Below are 15667 nucleotides of genomic sequence, written 5' to 3' on the forward strand. Positions count from 1 at the left end.
TGCCTCCAAAAAAGCCTTTTGTTGCTTTGAGCACAACAAATATCAGATGAAATGAGTTGTTTTTATCTACTTTTAAACTTTGGTGTATGTCCAGCTTTTGCAGCAGTTACAGCAGCACATCTCTCTTAGTGTCTATTTATTTCCTGAGAAAGGTAACACTGAGGTTATTCCAAGCCCTCTGCAGCCAAACGCTTTCCTTAGAATTCTTTGAAGAACATAATTATGTGACATTGACATTCAAATTGGTCTTGCTTGTTTTTTTTAAATGGAAAACGAATTAGATCTCGCTATTATGACGTATAGAGCTTAATGTTAAAAATGTAGATACTTCATCAGCTTTATGGGTATTATTTATACACTTTTATTCATACATATTAATACTTTAGCTTTATTTTTACACTGTAAAAAATATCCAAAAATTAGCAGTTTTCAGTATTTTGTGATTCATGTTTTATTTTTCCCCATTTACTTATGCTTTTGAATTGCATTATTGGACCTTGATCTTTCTTCAGCTCATTCTGATTACGTGCACTTATATACATTTCTGGAGAGTGCCAAATGTGTCACAGGAGCAGAGATGTATAGTAACGAAGTAGAACTACTTCACTACTGTACTTAAGTACTAAAAGGCAGTATCTGTACTTTACTGGAGTATTATTTTTTTCTCCTACTTCCACTTTTACTTAAGTACATATTTTACATGAGTTTAATACTTTTACTCCGATAGATTTTTTATGTGCTGCATCGTTACTCGTTACTAGGGGTGTCAAAATGATCGATATCAGTTCAGTAATAGGTCATACCCGGTTATTACGTGATGACGTCATTTATCTCCTATGCGCGATGTCGCAATACTATAGCTAAGGACGGAGGCGCGAGGGCGAGGCGGCACAGCATACCAGCCGCTAGTGTACTATTAGGGAGAAATGTTGTAAAACTTCACCTCTGCCTATCTCTCGCTCTCTCACTTTGGACATTTGACCCGCTGGCCAGTTTGTAAGGTAACTTTTCCTCTCTTCTTAGCTGTTAAAGCTGTGGATCCAGACATGAGCGTGCCAAGTTTTCTCCACTGTGTCTGTTACCTGTGATAATCGCGTATTCTTCCCGCCATTGGTGAACAGCGCTTATATTTCTAAAGCCCTTTCTGTTGAGGACAATAACCAATCATAGCCGTGTAAGACCCGCCTGTCAGCGCTCAAAAAGCAGGCGGGATAATATTGACATGAGTTTATTAGCTGTAAATGCTCGTGCTGTCTTCTGTGCATGAGTTTTGTTTGATACATCCAGGAAGAGTGTTTTCTTTGTGCAGGTCAAATTAAGGGCACAGTTCGTATTTCTGACTGCTGTATTAAAGGACAAAATTTTATTACAAAAACCCCTTTAACTGTCACACCAAGACAAAAGCAATAGAATTTCTTTTTTGATTGCATTTCTTAACTCTTAATGTTGCTAGTTAACACAATCAGTGCATTTTTATTCAACACATCACATTATTTCTAAAATATTAGCCTCTACCAAATGGTTGAGATGTTGGTTTATGGTAAAAGTACCAGAATTAATAAATATACTACAGAAAATATGAACTGTAAGACCAATTTCATTAAAAACATAATAAAAATAAATAAAAATTATTACTAAATCATAGCCATAAAGCCATAAAATATTTCAGATTTTCATTTAACACAGTAATATACACATTTTCCTGTTTTTTTTTTACAATAAAATCAAAATCAAGTGAATTTGTGAAGCAGGATTTAGTTTGCTTGTTTAGTTTAAAGCTTTTTATTTTAAAGCAATCAAACTTTAAAACTCCCAAAGTGTGAGTGTGTCTTTGTGTGTGTGTGAGTGAGAGTGAATAATATGTAAGAGAAAACAACAGTGTGATTGTACCTGTGTGTGCGTCTGTGTGTGTGTGTGTGCGTGTGTGTGTGTGTAAGAGAGAGTGTAAAAACAATTGCAACCTATGTAATGTCCCCACAATTCACAAAAATGAGTGTGTGAGAGAGAGAGAGAGAGAGAGAGAGAGAGAGAACTGTGTGTGTGAGAGTGTATGAATGTCTGAGAGTGGGGAGAGAGTGTACATTTAGGTGTGTGCAGGGCAGTGTGTGTGTGTGTGTGTGTGTGTGAGAGAGAGAGAGAGAGAGTATGTATGTGAGTGAACATGCTGAATTATCTCATCAGTGAAGGGATTTTTTGGTAAAAGGGCCTGACGATGTGAGCTCTTGTACCATAGAAACTATTTACAGAGAAAAACAGTATCATAAGCCATGTTTCTTTTCGTTCTGCTTAATCAAGTACCCCAAAAAGATTTTTAAAATAAACAAAACAATTAGTGTATTTTGACTGCTTTCTTTAATAACTACATTACACAATACTTGTACTTTTACTTTCAGTACTTGAGTAGTAAATTTTGAAATAAACTACTTGTAATACTTAAGTACAAAAAATGTTGAATACTTTTGTACTTCCACTTAAGTATGGTGCTTAAAGAGCACTTCTACTTCTACTCAAGTCAATTTTTGATAAAGCACTTGTACTTTTACTTAAGTATGGGTCTCTAGTACTTTATACATCTCTGCACAGGAGCTACGTTTTTTTGCAGTTTTTGTTTTCGCAGAGGCCACTGTGTACGCTTTTTGAGATCTCAGATTTCTCTTAGGAGTGCCATTCATGCCTGCTGTTCCAACGCAATCTCATAGCAATTTGTAACTTTTTGATTTAGTGGCTAATTTGTATGAATTCGTACAATCTAATTCGTACAATTTAGTACAATTTGCTTATCACACAATGACAGTTGGGGTAAGGTGCCATGCCTCCTTTTTAAAATCGTACATTTTCGTACGACTGACAAAACGTAAAAAACTTACGTTTCCTCGTGAGACCAGGCTGGCTGAACGTAAATCCACTTGTGACTGACTGACTGACTCACCCTGCTCCTTTCCTAAACCCAACCAATAGGGTTTTTAAAAGCAAGAATCGACCTGAACACCCACTTCCCTAAACCCAACAGACAGTGTTTTCAAAAGCAATGCAGAAACAGAAAAGCTCTTGCAGCAGCCTGTTTTTTTTTTTTACCATGTTTTTGGATTTTACCACATTCTTACCCTGTTATTTACTTGTTTATTTTATTTTTTGGCATTTGTTTTTTGCCTTTCCTGGTTTCTGGAACTGTTCTTTGCCAGACTCGAACCCCATTGTCGCGGTCTACCCCACTCTGTGTCTCAAATCCTCCGACATACATGGAATTAGGCTACAAAACTACTAAAATGTCAATAAAAGTCTCTTTGTAAACTGTAGAGTTGAAATTTTAACATTTAAAGTCGACAGAGAAGATATCAACATCCCATAATGCAATTTACAACTGTAAATAAATGGAAAACATTTGAGAATCACAAAGTACAAAAACTGTTAGTTAGCAGATAAAAAAATATATATATATAAAACAAACCAAAATTTGCTACCATCAAGTTCCTATTTAAATATTCTACAATAAAATTATATTAACAACGTAAGTAGCAGTTGTTTTTACTGTGAGATTTAACTACCCATATACCCTGCTGTAATATGTGATCAGACTGTCCGGGCGTGTTTGTGTGTGTCAGCAGCCTGAAACACGGGCAGCTCATGTGTCGAGGTCATTTGCCCTGAAGTTGTTGAGCGAGATGAGACTGGCTTTTCAACACATTCTCTGTTGTGAGAAAAGGTAACATACTTTTTTTCTAATTAACTTCCTGTAGAAACAGTTGGGAGCATTACAGATTACAACTTCAGCCACAAGATTCACTCTTAAAGACCACATGATTAGTACAGTTTTCATCCTCGTTAACAGTAAAACAGGAAGCTGGTTGCTAAAAAGCTTCATCTGCCATTGAATGAAAATCTGGAAACCTAGGCATAGTTGGATAGCTAAGAGTTGAGTACATGTGAATGCCAAAAATGATTTGACCTCCTGTGATTTTTTTTTCCTTTATTTAAATTTTTCCTAAATGATTTTTAACAGAGCAACGAATTTTTCACAGTATTTCCTATAATATTTTTTCATCTGAAGAAAGTCTTATTTGTTTTATTTCAGCTAGAATAAAAGCATTTTTTAATTTCTCTAAAACCATTTTAGGGTCAATATTATTAGCCCCCTTAAGCAATATTTTTCTTCGATTGCCTACAGAACAAACCACCAATAACTTGCCTAATTGTCCTAGTTAAGCCTTTAAATTGCACTTTAAGCTGAATACTAGTATCTTGAAAAATGTCCAGTAAAATATTATTTACTGTCATCATGGCAAAGATAAAAGAAATCAGTTATTAGAAATGAGTTATTAAATCTAATATGTTAAGAAATGTGTTGAAAAAAATCTCTCCGTTAAACAGAAATTGGGGGAAAAATACACAGGGGGACTAATAATTTAGGAGGCCTAATAATTCTGACTTCAACTGTTTATAACACCATTATAAAATGCAGATAAAAACAGTCAAATCAGAACCAAACACAGACTTTGACATCACTTACAGGATTGTTAATATACATCTCTGCAGCGTTTGATTGGCTAGAATGTTTCCTGGTGAGATTGCAACAATGAATTTTAACACTCACTCACTCTGTCCTTCAGCTTAGTCCCTGATTGGGCTCACCGCAACAAAATGACATATTGACATATTTTGGCATATGTTTTTAGGGACAGATGCCCTTCCAGTCACAATCCAGCACTGGGAAGCACCTATACACTCTCTCATTCACACACACACTCATATACTACAGTCAATTTATTGGGTCAAACTTTATTTTGATGGTCTGTTTTTTTTATTTAAGTTACATTGCATCTACATGCCAACTAAATCTCATTGAATTATAAGTAGACTGTTATGTTGGGGTTAGTTGACATGTACTTGCAAGGTTTCTTAAAGTCAGTTAAATATCTGTTGAAGGAGCAATATCAGCAGATATTAAGCAGACAGTCTACTAATACTCAAATGGACCATCAAAATAAAGTGTTACCATTTATTGTTTACCCAATTAAACTATACTGCATGTCGGACTGTGGTAATTTTAACACAGCTTATTATATTTCCAACAGTATGCATGTGGGAATCTTCATTTGAAAATGGTAAAGGCAGTTGTTTTAGGTTAAGTTAATGCAACAACATCTTATCTGTTCGCAGCTCGTCAGAATTAAGCGGCAACCTCCCGCTTTCCCTCGAGAAGCCAATGCAGAAGTAGCTGAAACTGCAATTCATCGAAATTCCGCTAGTCCTGGCTCCATATGGAGCAAATTTCAATTGAGCCCACTGTTAGAATGGCCAACTTTACAGCAGAAAAGGTGTTTACAGCCTGGTACAAAGAACGATTTTGGTGCATATAACTAATATTACCCTGTTACCTGTGTGTGTGTGTGTGTGTGTGTGTGTGTGTGTGTGTGTGTGTGTGTGTGTGTGTTTTAAACTCATCCGTTTCCTTTGTATTAGGTTATATTAAGTTTGCATAATTAAGGGCGTGGCCACTTGAGTGACAGTTAGGTCTCGCTGGTCGGCGTCACTTCCCCTCAGCTGACTCCGGCAGATTAGCCTCTGAACTCGGCATATTCATTGTATTTTTTTTATTATTATTATTATTTTTTTATTCATTGTGTTGTTTTATGTGGCTTTACACAGTCAGTTGCCTTTTGGGCTAATTTCTTACAATTATCAGATAAAAGCGTTGTCATACAGTGTTATGCTGGATTTCTTCAATAGTCTATACCAACACAGGCTATATATGAAGTGTTTGGAAGTAATTAGTGTATTCCTCCTGTAGAAAAATATCATAAGAACAATGCTTAGAGGCTCAATGTATTACAACTGTGTTTTTAAAAGACTAAACACTTTATTAGTATAGTGTACAACCAAGCACATGTGGTCTGAACACAAATGAGTCACTGGTAATAAAGTATTAAGTGTTCTCCCAAAGTAAAATCTGTTTAAGCCAGGTCCAAGCAAAATGCCAGCAGGTGTCTGTAGCTCCGCTTACTCTCCGCCTCTTTTCCCTTGTTTGGTATCCCACCGCCGTGGGTGCGATGACGCGCAGTGACGGTTAGCCGTGCCTACTTGTAGTTTCTTTTGCAGTGTTCAGAAACCTATGTGTGACGTCACGAATAGTACGTCCATATATTTTACAGTCTATGGTCTTATGCAAAATTTGGGGGAAAAAATTATTTAAAGCTTTTAAAGCACCTGAAGCGACAGTTTAAAGTCAGTTTAACTGCATCTTTTGGTATTTTACAATGTTAATTGCTACATTTTCTATGTACAGGCACATGCATACTTCTGAATTAGTGTTTATTGCACTTTTATGCGTTGTGTCATATCACTCAGCTACTGTTATTTTTCCGGATGGAACTCACTCCTAACATAAAGTTTATCGTTATTTTATTATGCGTTTACAAAACTGATATTTTGTACATATGTATTTCAGAGAACATCACACTGTGTGAGAATTAGAGGCATGAGCCATGAAAGCCATATAGAGAACTCTGGTATGAACAAAAACAGAGCTCATTACATTTCATGACCCTTCCAAATAAGGTAAAAACAGTTTTCATCCTAGGGCTAATTCCTAGGCTTCTAAATGGGCCTGAAAACTGTTTCTGAGATTTTTAGTACTTACAGTATCTAGGTGACATATCTTCTTATGTTGAAATAAGGTCAAGAATCTTGGTGTGACTCTGGAGTCAGATCTGAGTTTCAACAGTCATGTCAAAGCAGTCAGTAAATCAGCATACTATCATCTCAAAAACATAGCAAGAATCAGATGCTTTGTTTCTAGTGAAGATTTAGAAAAACTTGTTTATGCTTTTATCAGCAGCAGGGTGGATTACTGTAATGGACTCCTCACTGGTCTTCCTAAAAAGACAGTCAGACAGTTGCAGCTCATCCAGAACGCTGCGGCCAGAATTCTAACCAGAACCAGGAAATCAGAGCACATCACACCTGTCCTCAGGTCTTTACACTGGCTGCCAGTTACATTCAGATTTTAAAGTATTATTACTGGTCTATAAATCACTAAATGGCCTAGGACCTAAATACATCACAGATATGCTCACTGAATACAAACCTAACAGATCACTCAGATCTTTAGGATCCTATAAACTAGAAGTTCCAAGAGTTCAGTCAAAGCAGGGTGAATCGGCTTTTAGCCACTATGCCCCTCGCTGCTGGAATCAGCTTCCAGAAATGATCAGATGTGCTCCAACATTAGGCACATTCAAATCAAGACTGAAAACACATCTGTTTAGCTGTGCCTTTACTGAATGAGCACTGTGCTGCGTCCGACAGATTGCATTATTATGTTTTTCTCTTCTTCTTCATTCTTTTATATCACATTTTACCTGTTTTTATGTTTTGTTTTGTTTTTACGCATTTTTATTATTTGTTTTTATTTTTATTTTACTTGTTTCTTTTATTCTAGTTTATGTAAAGCACTTTGAATTGCTATTGTGTATGAAATGTGCTATATAAATAAACTTGCCTTGCCTTGCCTTGCTTTGCCTGATATAACAGAACAGATTTAATGTGATGTATCACTGTATTCGATGTCACCTTTTGACCAACCAAAAAAATTATAGAAACAAAATTCATTTTTGTTCATTTTGATTTTTCAGACACATCAAGATATGTGCGTAAAAGTCACTCTCATATTCTCACACGTTTTAATTTGCTGTTACACTTCAAAAATCCAAATTTTTTAGCACAGACATATCTAAAGGGTTAATGGTGCCAGCTGATGATCCACAGTAAAAATGACAAATTTTACCTCTTTCCAACAAGGAAAACCACCAACCATCAAAAATGCATGATTATATGGTCACATGGGTTTGTAATCAAAAAAATGTGGTCATAATGAAAGTCAATGAGGCAAAAACAGCCACCAAAAGTAAGTTATGGAGAAAAAATAGAAAATTAATCTAAAACATTGCATCAAAGGCAATGTTGCTTCACATGTCCAAGACGTTGATAAAAGATCCAAAAAAAAATAAAGTCTACGATTACTTTTTATATTGAAAGAACATCATTTTATGTGTTTTTTTTCCACCAAATTAGTAACATCATTCATGAATTTGGCAATTAAAGAGTTAAAATCCTGTAATTTTCTAGTTTTGATCAGAACTGAGGTTGATAAACAGATTTATGCAATATAATTTGAAAAAAAAAATCCATCTGATGCATTTTTACAGCAGTTAAATTTAGTGGATGTTTTCATCCCAAACATAACAAAAGGGTAGTAAACTTGCCCAGAGTGTTTTGATGAGTTTTTTTTTTAATATTTCAAAGCATTTCTCAAAATATGTGTCAAAATAAGATTTGTCACCAAAAATCATTCTGCTAGCTGAAATATAAAAAACGTCATGGCCAAATTAAGACACAAATAACCTCAGAGTGGATAAAAACATCCCCAGCAGTACATAAGAGTTAAGTGTGATAATAAGGCCCGATCCCAATTCTACCCCCTAGCCCTTCTCCTTACCTCTACACCTCATTTTGTGCGTTCACATGAAAGGGTAGGTGTCCCAATTCTCTTTAGCTTGAAGGTGTAGGCTAAGGGGAAGGGCTAGATAGCCCTTGAAAAGGAGATTTGTCAGAGTCACATGCAATCGAAACCTAAGAAAATTTCCCAGAATACACCAGCCACAACAGTAGCATAGCTGCACATCGAAGTAAGGCAATCTACAAATTAGTATTTTTTGTCATTATTACGGATTTTTAACTGAGCTGCGTGAGTGGCGTAGCTCGTAAAGCACATGGCAACATGTTTTGACACAATCAATCATGAACCCGGTTCGAATCCAGCATCTGATGAACTCTTTTTTCTCTTCTTTTTCCCCCACTACATTTCAGATTTTGCCTACTCGTCATCAAGAGGAAGACAGTAGGAATCATTAATAAGCATGCCTACCAACACTCCCGGTCTCCCATATTTCAGTCTCCCATTTTGTTTTTACTAGTTGTATTACTATATTTTTTAAAGTGTGTTTTAAATGCTTTAAAAATAATTTAAATCTCTGTATACTAGAAGTATATGTATTGTATATCATTTATTTAAAAAATGCAGGCAATATATTGTAGATTGATTTTATTAATAAAATATTAAATTAATCTTAACTTTAGGGGTGCGGCCAGGTAGGGGGGCTACAAGACATTGTTCCCAGGGGCCTCTGAATTCTTAATCCGGGCCTGTGAATATGGCCATGGTGTAAATGCACATTACCGTTACGATCTTATTGCCTCAATTATATCGTTATGATAACATGGTATTGTTGCCTTCAGTGATTTCCTGAAGACAAATACCAAGAAATAAGAGAGGGTGCTCGCTGCAGAGCCATTTGAGGAGAGCTGAGCTCCAGCGAGGGGGAGCATGAGCTGTCGCTCCTCCTCCTGTAAGCTGTTTTAATGCGTACACCAACCCCACCCCTAACCCTACCCCCAGTGACATCACTCGTAGAAGAAGGGCAAAAAAGGTGGAGCTCAAGCTTAAGCTCCCCCTCGCTGGAGCTCACCTCTCCTCAAATGGCTCTGCAGCGAGCACCACTTGAGAAATAAGGCAACTGGAATTACTACAGCAGTCGCGGTTGGTTGTCTGATCTCATATGAGGTAAGAGCTCACAATGACATATGATGACGTGTGCAGGTGCTGTAGTGGTGTCCCATTTCTTAGGGGTAAATTTTGAAGCCCTTCCCCTTCACACTCTGTTTCAAGGGCCAAGGGGAAGGGGTAGGGGTACAAAAATAGAATTTGGATTGGGGCTCAATCTAACAGTGTGATAATGGTAATAAATCTCGTTAAACAATGCATATCTCCAAGTGTTTTGTAGAGAAAATTCTACCTTAAATTATGTAGAGTTTTTATTTTATAATTTGAGATTATAGTTCAGTTGAATCTGCCTAATGTTTAGTGATATTTTGGAAAATATATTCACAAAAATTCTGTCTTCAAAGTTGCTGTATATCTGCGGAAGCTTTATTAGATATACTTCATAAATCAGTAGCTTTTGTTAGGTTGTCTTTAGAGCTATAAGGTATAAAGCTAACAACACAAAACCCAAATTTCACAGTCAAATCAAATCTGTGTGATTGACAGCCCAGCACTCATGTCATTTCCACCTATGAATTTGATCACGTCTTTGTCTCTGTGGCCTGTGATTGGTCCTTATCATGACAGACATGTGTGTGTGTGTGTGTGTGTGTGTGTGTGTGTGTGTGTGTGTGTGTTTAAAGCAGACTTTGTCATCCCTGCAGGGGTTTCAGGGTTTGCATACTGCTCGTATGCCGTTGTCAGGTTCAGTTTTCCACTTGAACTTTCAAATCATTAAATAATCTTGTTGAAAATGTATCACAGTATCTACAAAAACATGAAGAACAACTGTTAAAAATCTGAATAATAATCAGAAATGCTCATTAAGCACCAAATCAGAATAATTACATTTAATGAGGACACCAAAATCTGTCTCCTATTTCACCCAGATCATTTCTATACAAAATAAAAGTTTGTATATGCGTTTGGTCTTACATATCACTCACGTCTTGCAGTTTTTTTCTGGAGTGACAAAAATAATAACGAGGAGTCAACTCAGTTTGAAGTATGATTGCATGTTTGTATTTTGAAGTACATCACACCGTGTGCATTTGTGTTTGTGCATGTGTGTGTGTGTGAGAGAGGAGAGAGAGCACCATGCACTGACATGAGCTGCTTGAGCATCAGAGTAGAACTCATTAATATTCATGACCCTTCCTAATATGGTCAAGACCAACCATATTAGGCTCTATTAGGGCCAATTCCTAGGGTTGTAAATGGACCTGTAAAACCATTTCCGCATAATTTTTGCACATACATAACCACATACTTTCTTTGTAGATTTCAGAGAATTACTTAATATATCGAATCAATGCATTGTATGGCGCCTTCAATACCTCAACTGAGGGCGTACTCACTATGTAAGGTTGCTTTGAACTGGGCCAAATCCCGCTTGTCTCCCCTTCAGTCTCCCCCGACGGCCCACACTCACATTACATTCGGGCCTGGGCACGCTTACGTCATCGATGATGCACTGCTCAGTAAGAAGTGCTCTCGCTCAGCACAGTGGAGATTTCTTTAGTTATACTGTTTAGTCATTTGGGATGCGGTGACACACAAGCAAATATTTCGCCGAACAAATCAGCCTCTTTCGACGCTCATAAACAGTCATAAAGTCCTCGTGCAGCAGAAATTAGGAGGTTTGCTGAAGGAGCAGCTGACGTGCAGTGAGGAGTTTGCGTCTTTAATAAACTATGATAGCTTGTGTTCATTGAACAGTAAGAATGATTAATCAATCCATATCAATCAGTCCTTAAAAAGTCCCTAAAAGTCACATCTCGTCTTCAGTTTCACGCTTAGGCGTGCTTTGCACACACTATGGAAGCACACACTGAGGAAGGCTTTGTGCCGAAATGTCTGTCTGTTATCATCCGTAAAATGTAAGAAAAAGTAAATATAAAAACAGTACGAAGCAATTGAGTGGGAATCATTACCTTTTTTTGAAGAATAGTAACGATAAGATTAACACACCAAACCAAAGAAGTAACTAAAAAAAAACGCAAGCGCGCAGGACAAACTTCAGTAACTTTGCACACACTATAAGCCTACAGCGCCAAAGCGCTATGGCACACCTCTTTCAACCAGGCCAGGGCCGGCCAAGTAAACAGTGACTGAGCCCGATTCAGAGCACTCACACTTCTTAAACGGTCTGGGAAACGGGCCTGGGCACGGTTTGGATAGCATAGTGTGAGTACGCTCTGACTGTGCACAGCTCTTCAGACTGAACTGATTTAATTATATAAAGCAGGGCCTTATAATTAATATTATATATCAATTTACAGTGCTGGGAGTAATGAGTTACAAAAGTAATGTATTACAGTAACGTATTACTTTGTCCTGTAAAGCAGTAATGTAAGGCATTACTAACACATTTTCAGTAATATTTTACTTGGTACATGTACAGTAACGCTTGCGTTACAACAAACAACCTAATATGGTCATTAACAAATAAAAAATACCGCAAGTAAGTTATATTTCCTGTTCGTGATAGGTGAACATACACATGTGTTGCCATTAATCTCCCTCTGTCTATTTGAACTTTTTACTTTAAACGTAAATTGATTTCAGTCTCTGAGCTCGAGGTCCGAGGCTATTGGCTCAGCCCAGTTCACAACAGCGGAAAAGCAGCAAATAGATGAAAGTGGCAGAAGACAGTACATTCGTGAGATGGGCGTAAGCCCTTATGGCGTTATTTCACTAACAAATGTCGTAAGCGCAGTATTACAAGTCAAGAGCGCATTCATGTAATACGAGCGAGCAAATCTCTTTGCTCACACGCCGGTTTCCTCTGTTCATGGATAAAAATGCTCGCAAGCCCCAAGAATATTGATATGGTTTATATATATTGAAATTTAAAGACGAGATTGATAAGCCAAAGAAGCAGAAATTAAGTTTATCTCGGTCAGTGGATTAGTTTAATCTTTTTAGAGGCATATAGATCTCTGTTTGATCTGTTTTCATTTTAAACAGTTAGGCAATGTTTAGCCTATATGTTCATTTCTATGGGCTAAAACGACTGAGGTTGAGGGGTTGGTCCTCTAATTGCACTTAGCTATGTTCATCATGCTCACTTTGTGCATGACAGTTTTGTGTTGTGAACCACTTTAATTTAAAGTGAATAAAATAATGGCGACAATAAGAAAAGAAATCTGCATCTTGTCATGGCATTGGAGTTTACATACAGCCTGTTGTGTCTAATATGTATATTCCCAAGCTATTCACAGATATTTCCAGATAATCACTTTACCTCTACCATACTTTTAACAGACTTAGATCATTTGTGATTCTGACTGTCATCTTTTCTTGCATTGTCTTGAGCCTTCACGTTGCCAATTATATACTATATAGTTAGTAGCCTGGATAGGTCACAGTCATTCTGCTACATCCTATCGCTTTCTACTGGATGTAAAATGCTCTGCAGTACATCTGGTCATTTTAGAAAGTTAAGTTCTAATTCTGTAGTTATTTTGGTGAGAGTAGCTAAAAAGTAATACATATTACATATTATAATTCTGAGACAGTAATATTGTAAGGTAAGGGATTACTTTTAAATAACAGTAACGAGTAATCTGTAATGTATTACGGTTTAGTAACTTGCACAACACTGTCAATTTGTTTGTTACGGTGGCGCAGTGGCTAGCACGATCACCTCACAGCAAGAAGGTTGCTGGTTCGAGTCCTGACTGGGCCAGTTGGCATTTCTGTGTGGAGTTTGCATGTTCTCCTGTGTTCGTGTAGGTTTCCAAAAACATGCACTATTGGCGAACTGCGTAAGCTAAATTGTCCGTAGTGTATGTGTGTGAATGAGAGTGTACGGGTGTAAAACCTATGCTGGATAAGTTGGCGGTTCATTCTGCTGTGGCAACCCCAGATTAATAAAGGGACTAAGCTAAAAAAAGTTATGAGTTAAATTTCAGAATGTATTCATTTAAAATTCTGAAATATTCATAGGCCCTTTATACATGTCGCCTATACTCAAGAGCTGATTGGCTTATTTTATAGCTTGAAACTGTTTATCCGGGAATTGTTTCATTGCAAAACATTGTTGCGCTCTATTTGCCTAATAGCTAATAGTGTTGGTGCAAGAGCCATAATAGTCCAGCTAATTAGTCTGCAGTGGTTGGAGCGCTCGTGTTTTCACAGGTTGTGTTGGTGTGTGGATCTCCAGCAAATGTGTGTGGGCAGTAAAGGGTTAAGAGCGTTGGAGCTGTCGCAGTCCCTTCGGCCCTCGGCCTCCTGCCCTCGCTCTGATTAATCATGGAGGAAAAAACGCAGTAGACCGTTCACTGCAAGACACGCACGCACGGACACGCACACGCAGCCGCACGTATAGACACACACACACACACACACACACACACAGAAGGGATTGTTTTCCCCGAACGGATTCAGTCACACACACACACACACACACACACACACACACACACACACACTGGAGCTTTTGCTGCAGAACGTTTCGCTCTTGCCTGAGGGGGTGAGGCTGTGTGTGTGTGTGTGTGTGTGTGTGTGTAGCCCTGTCACATGTTGCAGGGATACACACACACACACACACACACACACACACAGCACTCTCTCTCGCCAGGGGTCACTGGAGCCGTGGTTCAGCCTACACCGCTAGACCGCCACAACACTTTTTTTCTCTCTCTTCTCTCCCTCGCTTTTTTCTCTCTGGGTGACAGTGGTGGAGGTGGTGATGGGCTTCTCTCTCTTCCTGCGCACAACAGAGTCTTTTTTATCTCCCTTCAGAGAATCCCACTGCAGCAGGGAATTGTGCGTGTGTGTGTTTAAAAGGTTTACGATGCCTGAGTAGCCCTGTCCTCCTCGCGCGCACAGAAACCCCCCACCTTCCTCTTCCTCCAGGAAGCTTCTTCAGAGCATCTGAGTGGAACGGCAAAACAGTCGTGCTCTTTGTAGAAGCTTAGAAGAGAGAGCGAGATGGAGGGAAGCAGGGAGAAAGAGAGAGAGAGGGGGAATATCAATTCTCCTCTCATGTAAAAATTCTAGACCGGTTTGGTCACTACAGAGACGACAGACATAAAGTATCGACTGGAGTTACAGAGCAGCTTCCCCAAAACTCTGCTGCAGCGCCTCGCGTACAGCGATGATACTGTTTATGAAATATTAATCCGTTCTCTCGCCATCCGCACTTCAGAGATATTTCTACGGTAGGTAGCCATCATTAGTTGAGTTTGAAAACCAGCTCAGGCAAAAAAAAAAAAAAAAAAAAAGGGAGAGAGAGAGAGAGGAAAGTATTTGTTGGTTTTTTATTGTTGCATCAGGTTACTGTAGATCTACACATACTACCCGTCCACTGATTTTCTGGCTTATTTGCGTAAATTGGAATTAGGTTAGTCATGCTGACTAAAATTGCGTTCGCAAAACCTTTTTTACTTCACCCTAAGTGGAATATTCAAATCAAAAGTGATTTTCCCCATTGGGAATTGACTGAATCATGAGAAGTAGGCTTTTCAGACCTGAGTGCGTGTTTGGAATCGATGTGAATGACTAAACTCCCCTAGGCCGAAAAAAAGAAAAGAAAAGAAAAGATGTCTCAGAGCTGTATGCAAAAAACAATAAAACAGTCATATTGTCAAATTAATTTACAATTTCAAGAGTTCACACTTAGCTCGTGATTTATACATAGCTTGTTTGGCATGCTGTCCCGGGAGAGAGCCCTGAGCTCAAGGGATACTCGAGCCCAGGGCTCCCCCCATTTTGCAGGGCGAGTTGAGATTGAGCTCAGGTCTATGTCAAACTCCCCCGCTACTGAGGCCAAGGCGAACTTCCTGAGAGTAAAACATTATAAAAAAGGTTTAGGCTTATTTTATCTATAATATAGAGCACATTTAGATGGTGGGAGGAAAGCGGGGAACCCGGGGAAAACCCAAGCGGACACGGGGAGAACATGCAAACTCCACACATAAAATACCAGATGGCTCAGCGAGGACCCAACACTATTGGTATTCTTGCTGTGAGGCAACAGTGCTAGTCACTGGGCCACCGTGCCGCCCATTCTGGATTAGGAGGAAGAAGGGGGAGGAGAGGGGTTTCTTCCAGACGAAGATA

The sequence above is a fragment of the Danio rerio genome, chromosome 14, assembly GCF_052040795.2.
Source record: "Danio rerio strain M-AB ecotype USA chromosome 14, GRCz13ab, whole genome shotgun sequence".
Taxonomy (NCBI): Eukaryota; Metazoa; Chordata; class Actinopteri; order Cypriniformes; family Danionidae; genus Danio; species Danio rerio.